Source organism: Stegodyphus dumicola, chromosome 1 (assembly GCF_044657685.1).
Source record: "Stegodyphus dumicola isolate Sdum_Otavi_A_Nest chromosome 1, ASM4465768v1".
Classification (NCBI taxonomy): Eukaryota; Metazoa; Arthropoda; class Arachnida; order Araneae; family Eresidae; genus Stegodyphus; species Stegodyphus dumicola.
Window position 1 is genome coordinate 22,681,782 of NC_140768.1, and position 9,696 is coordinate 22,691,477.

A 9,696-nucleotide genomic window follows, 5' to 3' on the forward strand; every position below is an offset into this window, starting at 1 on the left:
ATGTCATGTATCAGATTTCAACGAAAATATCCATTTTGAATCCATTTGAGCGATGTTTTTGCGTGACATCTGTTCGTAGGGACAGAAAAAAGGACACTTTTTCCCAGAAAGGATTGTAAAATGGATTTAAAATGGATTCAGAAGAGACTTTTTCACGAGGTCTTTATGTATGTATCTCGCATAACTCAAAAACAAGTAGTCTCTAAAAGGTGAAATTTTGTACATGGGAGTGCTATAAGATGTGGTTATACATCTCCCATTTTGGTTGCAATCGGTCGCACCAAAAGTATATATATATACACACACACACAAAATAATTATTTTGAAAACAAAGCACAAACATGCCTAGTTATTTTCGCGCATTAAACTGCAGAAAAAATTATCATAAAAGACATAAAGTAAGAAATTTAGAACTAATATTTCAGAAAGACCAGAAATTGAAATTCATAATTAATAAATTTCAAATAATCATAGAAGTGCAATAATAAATTAAAAATTTTTAAAACCAAAGCATTTCAAACAAGCAAAACCCCTCTTCAAAAATTGTGAAATTAAAAGAAAAATGAACAAAAACAGTTGTTCATTTTTCTGGAAATTTGAAATGTTTTTGTTTTAAAATTTTTAAATTTATTATTGCATTTCTATAATTATTTGAAATTTATTAATTATGAATTTCCATTTCTGGTCTTTGTGAAATATTAGTTCTAAATTTCTTACTTTATATATATATATTCACTCTGTTACCCGTCTCCGTGAGATCAGTTATTTTATTTTTATATGATGGTAAATTGTGCATTTTTTTGCTTTAAAAGTGATTGAATTTTATTGTTCTTATGTTCCAGTTAAGTAGTTAATCTGCATGCTATAGTAGTAGAATTATCAACAATTTAAAAGTTGTTTTAGTGTGACTAAGCCTAACGTATCCGCCTTTTTGTTACATTTGGAACTCTTTAAGAGAGTAGTGAATTTAGTCAGTTTCTGCACCTTCAGTGTCTTTTTGCCGAGTGAAACGAAAAGTAAACTTTCAGTTTTGTGCACCGAAAAATGTACCTTCATACCTGCTGGCAGAATTGCTTATTTTTGCGTATAAACTGCAATTTTAACTGTAACATTTTTTTTTCAACTGCTTTAACTGCATTTAGTGTTTTCTGTTTTCCTGTATTTTACAATTTTTAATAGGGATGTTTCAAGTTTAAATATAGATATTTCTCTCGAATGATTTTTAAATTCCGAAACTTAGCACACCCATGTGTTTTTGCCTTGCCGCGAAGTAAGACTATAATTAATTGACTGAGAAATATATCTCTGATGAAATTTGAGGAAATACGTTTAAATTATAGATCATCAGTTTAAATCTATTACTCATGTGGTGTCTACATCAGATTTTTTAAACTCCTCCTACAAAAGGAAAGCTACAAGTCTTTTCAATTCTTATCTAAGCCATGTAGTTTTCGATGTCATAGACAAAAATTGCTTATTTCCAGCATTCTCAAAGTTACAGTTTTTCTTTTTAACCTCTTCTATTTAATTTTTTAAAAAAAGCTGTCGTTTGTATGGTTATTTCTTGCCGAACTCACAATATTCGCTTATTGGTTTGAGCAGTGTATATTATATTAAAATAAAATATTTGTTTTAATAACTATGAGAAAGTAATTTTTAACACATTATTTAATTTTGAGTGATGTCAAAGTAATATTCACGGAAAGGCAAACAAAAGAAGGATTTCATTCTGAAAACTGGCTTATGCATATTAAATGTACCAGAATCCTCAAAAATTCTAGATCAGGGATTCCAAACTTTTTCTTGCATCGACCCCTTTTAAAAGAATGGTTATCTTCATCAGCCCTCTAGCATTTATCTCTATAATATGCAGCATACATCATAATCATAATACAAATAGTTTCACATAAATAACTTTAAGATAACAAAAAGGTAACGGGAGGGAGAAGTCATTAAAGTTGGTTCGGTAACAAATTTAGTTCTAGGATATTTCTCTCGAATGATTTTTAAATTCCGAAACTTAGCTCAAACATGTGTTTTGAACAAGACTTGTGTTTAATTTTTCTTGCATCATGATATTATAAGGTATTTTATCCCCCCTTTCTGCATGCCTTCGTAGTGTAACGGTAGTACACTCGGGGTGCACATTCCAGAGGTCCAGGTTCGAGTCCCGGCAAGGGCATTGCACCTTTTTCCCTTCTACTGCTTTAAAAAAAAAAAAAAAAAGACCTAATGTTTCTACAGTGGTGCCCGAACAAAAAGGTGGTGGATGATGATTCTTCACCACCAGGCATGAAGGTAGGAAAGGGAGGAGGGGCCAACCCGCGCTAAAAGTGAAGCACTGCTTTGAAGCTTGGGTCACCAGATGGGGTGCTCTTTGTTTACATTCAGAAGCTCGCTTGATAAGATTCTGATAGTATTTCGACACACGACAGTTCCATAGAAATCGAAAAAGGGACACTTTAGCATGAAAGAAACATTTATAGTGTGATGGATAATAGCAATTTGTATAGTATAGTGAAATTTACGCAAAAATCACATCTTGGTTATTTTTCGATAACTAACAACAGCGATTTTGATTATGAATTTGCTTTATAAAATTTTAAGCTGTTGCACTACAAAAATATACATTTTAAGAAAAATGTTATGCTTAAAGAATGAAAAATACCTTACGGTACATTTAAAATTGTATACGTCTTTCGATACCCTCGATAGAGTATTCGCTACTTTTATTTTATTTTCCAAACGTCAAAATGTTTTAAATAAAAAAAATTTTTTTTACATCCATATATTATTGTAACATGTATTTTTTAAAATTTTTTAGAGGAGAGGCTTTACTGCTGCTCATTTTAAGCCCATCGTTTTAATTTTATATATCTGAAAAATAATTACTTTGGGCTTACACGTTTTATAAATATAAAATTATGTATGTTTAAAATATTTGTAATGAGGCACATAGGTCAGATTAAGTTTTTATTAAATAGAGTGACGCATGCAAGGGCTATCTGCCTAAAGAGAAAGATGCCATCGTGGAGGAATTTTGAACAAAAACTGACCTTTGAGTGAGTATTAAAAATCATACTTATAATTTTCATTCAAATTATATTCATATATATTTTTTATGTAAAACTTTCAGGTGTATGCTTAATTAGTGTAAATTACTTTACACAAAAAATATAGTGAATGCACAGAAATTAAATATTTGCACATGCCGGAAATGAAAAATAGGAAATATGTATGGGTATTTATGCATGTGCTTTCAAAAAGCATGTATCTGCCTTTGACAAAATACTTAAATATTCATTAAATTATTTATAAATGTATTTGAAATGAAGAATTTATTCACTTATAAACAACTGTGAAAGTACTGTGAAGAAATCTAATTATTAAATGTATCTAATTTATAATGATTATAAATGTTATCTAAATATATAATAACCTTAATATTGAATTGTAAACATAAATTGAAATCCTGTTGACAAATACGTTATAAAACTATTTAAGCAAGACTTCTTCGTATTGGAAAGCAATCTGTTAAAAGGTATTGTAAAGCAAATGCTATGAGATGCGCACTTAAGAACGTAATAAAGAGTTTTGGAATATGTATTGTTGAAATGAAGGGTTAAAAAAAATCTGATAAGTATAATTAAAAGAATTATTCCCCTTACATTTTATAATAACTCAGTTACAAGTTTTAAATAATACTTAAAAAAAAACTTATTTTATTCCCTTTCAGAAATGTTCAGAGAAAGTCAAGTACTATTTAATATCTATTTAATTATTAGGAATTAGCGAAATACTTATTTAAAGTATTTCGCTAATTCCTAATAATTCTCTAATTTAAACTGAACCGAATAGAGCATTAATTATAAATTAACTTACATTTTTCGATTTAAAAGATGCCTCAGAAGCCAAAAAATCATGTCATATTTAAGAAAGTATTTTAGAAAGAAGCTCTATAAATAGAAAAGAAATAATACATAATTTTAATATTAATAATACAATAAACTTTGATCTTAATTTTTGTACATTAACCGAATAAAATCGAATTACCTTAATTTTTTTTTTCTAATGTAACTAACGAAAACTTGTGAAAATATTTCATTCAAATTTAAAAATTCTGAGAAAACTGTTCTGTGAAAAGTATAGCATTTAATTCCGTTCAGAATGAAATGTTGTTAAAAATATGTTGTTTTCACATACTTAGGACTCTGAAGTGTTGTAGAAAAAGAAAATATATACATTTATATGTATATTTACGACGTAATTACAAAAAATTTACATCCGAACGCGTCAAATCCCATAGAACTCAATGGTAAATGACCCAATGTTTTGGTCACCACGTAGGGATCGCCGGTGCTTCAGAGCAGGGCACAGGAGAAACTTGTTTAGGGCGACTCCATCTTACTTCCTACCTCCATGCCACCAGGATTTGGCGACTGGGTTCTCTAATCCCCATTTAACCTTTAAAAAGGGTAGTGTATAAGGTATTTTCTCCCTTCTTTGTGCATGCCTTCGTGGTGTAAGGGTAGCACACTCGACGCGTATTCGAGAGCTCCAGGTTCGAGTTTCGGCTAGGGCACTGCTCATTTATTCAGTTTCCTGACATCAAAATAATCCTAATGACTCTACTATATCAAGATCACATTTCAGCGATTTTGTAAATCCGACTCGCACATTCAAATATAATTATCTTAAAAGCGAACATTAAAATCTTCTTTTGAATTTTGCATGTGTTTTATATATCTTCGGATGAAATATATCCTCAATATATCTTCTGAGAAAATACGAACAGTCTTTTCAGTAAGGGACATTAAATTATCAAAATAATTTAACTCTTTTCAATTTATTGTGGATATAAACAAATCAGTTGTATAACGAAAACCGAAGATAATCATGATATAGTTTTCTTTCAGTAAATAATTATGAATTTAGTAATTTTTTTTTTTTTTTTTTTTTTTTGTAATATATGGAATCTTGATTATACCTATCAATTGACCTTGCATATTTGGCTATCGACCCGCAATCGACCTCTCGATCATCACTGACCCCTTTAAAATTTAATCGACCCCTCCCCCCGAGTCAACACCGAACCCTCTTGAAACTCTGCTCTAGATATTCAAATCATTCAGCAGTTAGCTAAATCCAGATGCTAATGCACTATCCAGTTCTAAATGCACTATTTCGTAGCTTTAGCCTCTGAGCCACTAGTAGATCAAAAAGAGTGGAAAATGAGGTAAAAATGGGAAGTGCACGAGCTCACAAAATACACATTTCTTTCTTTACAACCATTGCTAAATCCTTTATTTTTTTATATTTATATCATTTAAAATTGGGATTATTTAGCAAAGAAAAAAATTAAGAAGTCCCATATAACAACTTATATCACATATCGCATATTATCATATAACAATTGGTTGTTTGAATTAACGAAAACAGCATAATTTATTAAAAAGTACAAATTTATATTTTTCATGAAATTGCCTGTGATATAACTTTTCCCACTTCTACTCATTGCTAACATAAGAAAAGTAAAATTAGTAAAACTAAAAGTTATATTTTCTTTCAACTATTCAACTCATGCTGTCATAAAAACATAAAATATATATTTTATTCAGTTACACATAATTTTAACGTAAAAGGAAATATAGTACATTAACTCTTTTTCATAGCATGTAAAAATCATGCTTCGTGGATATCTCTAAGTTACAGCAAAATTAAATATGTTGGATAGCAAAAATAATATTTACTTTCCAAAACATATGTGCAGTTGGTATCTTTAACGCCGTTACTCTTCAAATAAAAAGGAAAACTTTGCATTTTATATCATGTATCTAAACAATCATATCTTAAAACTGAGTTATTATTATTTCCTGAGTTTAATATTAGCCCAATTTTCCTTTGAGATTTGAAAGAAATAGAAAATTAAAGGGTATCGGGGAAAAAATTGTATGCAACAAATTTTTTCCTGATATCTTTAATTTTTTAAATGTAAAGGTTTTAATTTTTCGTTCTATCTTTCAGTTTTCTATTCCAAATACAAATTCTATCTTTTAATTTTCTAATCAATAAAGATTTTATCTGTTAACTTTCTAGTTCAATAATAAAGATCTATCTTTATTGAACGTTATACTGATGTGTAGAATAAATAATATTAAAACTTTGTCGAATCATTAGAATATTTTGATGACGGAGACGTGAAAAAAGAGCAATGCCCTCGCCGGGACGCATATTTCACAAGTGCACATCTGTGTAGCCACCGAGGGTGTGGCTTCTAAGATGGACCAATGGGCATCCAGTAATATTTTTGCTATGTCACATAACCTTTCGCGTGCTTTAAGATTTAAGCAAAATAGTTGAAAATAGTATACTTCTGTACAAAACGCAATTTTCCACGCAATTTTCTGTGCGAAATAATTATAGTCGATTTCTTCTGAAAATTTTCATTGCGACGTTAGATCAAATATAAGCAAATGTGAAGATTTCACTACCTGGTTGAAAGAATTTAAAATAAATACAAACACATTTTGGATACTCCACAAAAATATCCATGTGAAATATTACGTAATAAGCGGTAAATAAGATAAAGAAAGAAATATGTGATAAACATGTGAACCCAAATGCTATCTTTACATAAAACTATGCACACGAGAAAAATATTTACACCAATTATATATGTAAATAGAAGCCAGCACTTTTTATTGCAGTCTATATGAAAAATTATTAAAAAAAACTATACACTTGAATTTTCTTAACCCACAGGTGTTAAGTAAATGCATAATATTTGAGGCTAATTGTAGCTTGAGTCATTTTCTTGATGTAAAGAGCGATAATATGCCGTGAACATCAATCCAGATATTAATGCATGATTAAAAATCGCCAAAATGAAATGTCAGCGATTAATTAAACTCATGAAACGAAAGAACTACGAAATTTTCTTCTACTACGCCATACTCTTTTACCGCGAAATAAATGCAAATTAAAAGGTAAATGACATACGCTCACATGCATGAAGATTTAGCGTCGCAAGAGCAATAGAAACTCATTGGTCCATTTTCGAAGCCCCTTTCTTAGTGGCTACGCTGATGTTCACTTGTGAATTATACCGCCGGGATTCGAACCTGGACCTCTCGAATGTGCGCTGAGTGTGCTACCGTTACACCACGAAGACATGCAGAAACGAGGGAGAAAATACCTTATAGACTGACACTGACGAAGGTTTAAATTTTTATTCGGCGTAATTATTTGTTACAATAGAACACTTCTAAACATAAAAAAACTGTTGTTGCGCAGGCTTTTGCAAAATGAATAGGCAAAACTAACGAAACAAAGTACGAAAAAAATACAGTAAAACGCTACTATAGCCAACCCGGCTTATAATTAACCCTCGAGCTCTTATATTAAACTCATATATGTAAGTTTAGCTCGGATAATGAGCTAACTTTCTGGTCCAGCTCAATTTCCTATTATCTTAATGTTATTTTATACGGCTATGACGAAATTCCAAATTCATAAAGTCAGATATCACGAATTTTGTGCACATCTTAAAACTGAAAATGTTTCGTATTTTTCAATTTTTTTTTTTTTTTTTTTTTTCCAGAATTTCCGCAATTTTTAACCGAAAAAGTATTATCTATTTAATTCACTCTGTTTTAGGGTATTAAAAGAATGAAAAATCTTTGAATTATTATTCTTTTATCTTCTCCTCCACCTTTTTTTCCCGTATTCTAAACAAAAGCCTATGTATAGCATGAGTCATTCTTGGAAAAATCAATCTCGGCAGTGCTTAAATTATGCGGGAGCCCACCGGAGCCCGGCTCCGGTAATTCTCAATTTTTAAGATAAATTACAATTCCTGCCGGAGCGCACCGGAGCCCTAAATAAGATGAGCTCCTGTACTTCTTTTTATAAAACTGAACTACAATTTAAAGGGAAAAAAATTAGAATTCCTAATGTTTTAGTTTAATAATAAGCAGGTCTGACAATACACTATTTCCCTAGAAATACGAACTCATGAGAACATGAGACATTCAAGTAAAGTCTCCTCACTCACATGCGGAAACCTTTCCCTTTAAGAAGGGCAATAAATTTGGGAGAGTTTGTTTAGGAACGCGTAAATTTCTCGCCAATGACATCGTATCTAGTGTATTGTTATCGATGCTTACAGTTAGTTATTCTGGCAGGAAGGAAAATTTGTATTCTTAAATGTGCGTTAAGTGACAGCAAGTACAATAAGAATGTTTACTGAGATAAAACTGCTGAAGCACGTACTATACATCGTCTTCTCACAATATCCACTAATGGGGGGGGGAAGAAGGCGTAACCAGTAACTTTACATTCACCCTCAGGAGTCAGATTCAGGACTCAATTTACCCCTGCTTCATGGCTATAATTATATCAGCAGAGAGCCGCTGTCAAAGAGAACGTTTTCTTTCACCAAGATTCCCTTCATTTTTGTTTCCACCCACTCATACCCGCATTCTGTTTCGCGCTGGAATTTTCATCAGCTATACTTTAAGTATATTTAATTTTTGTTATGATAAAAGAACTCCCCCCCCCCTAAGATCAGAGCTTAAATTAGTTCGGAGCCCACCGGATTTCGGCTCCGGTGCTTCTTAATTTTTGTAATAAATCATAATTCTAGCCGGAACGCACCGGAACCCTGAATAAGAAGGCTGTGGCACTTCTTTTATGTAATTGAATAACAATTTCAGTCGAAACTTTATCTTGAAAATTTTATTCTAACGATAAAATGATATTAAAAATCACTTATTAAATTTCAATTTATCTCTTTACATTTTATTTAATTTTAATTATTTAATTATTTGAATAAATAATAATAAATTATCTAATAATTATTGACTAAATGACAATTAATAAACCTTAATTAAATAGCTATTAATTAATTTGATAATAATTAACTATTTAATTTTAAAATTATTAATCAGTTTAATAGTCATTTTATTTATTTATTTACTCTTGTTCCTCTTTGCTGACGGTCTTCCATGAGGCTCCGGCACTTCTAATCTTAGACATTAAGCTCTGAATCTTGGAAAACCAAGACCCACAATAAACATAACTTAGGAGATCCCTATGTGTGAAGCACTGAGCGAAAGAACTACTGATTCATTAGGACAAATTTTTTTTCATAAGTAATTTTTCCTGTAAAATTATTAAAGTATATTGAAACTAAAAAACAAAGAAAAAGAAATTTAATAGTTGCACGGAATAACTCATATAATATTAAGTTTGAATATGTTTCTAAAATTAAAGTTACTGTTAACATCTTTTTGAAGATGTGTCAATGCTAATCACTTTTTCTGTGCAATTCATCAATCATTTTTGACACTATTTTGTGAGAGAATTCATTTTTTACTCGTCGCATCGGATATAGCGAACCACATGTTTGTTCCTTGAAGTTCGTTATAGCGGGATTCGACTTTATGTTAATGTTATTATAAGTTTTACATAAATTGTAGTGCTGTCTTGAGATATAATTAGTTCTTAACTTTTGTAGGAGGGGCAAAAATGTATTTTTAAATAAGTTTCCCCTTTTTTAGCCCAAAGGGCGTTAGCCCAGAAGGGCTATTAATTTCGTTTTGGCATTTTGTGGCGTTTCACTATAAATGGCGTTTCATTCTTAAAATTGTTGTCACTAAATATTAGAGCCCTGCATTATATTTAAAGAAATTAAAT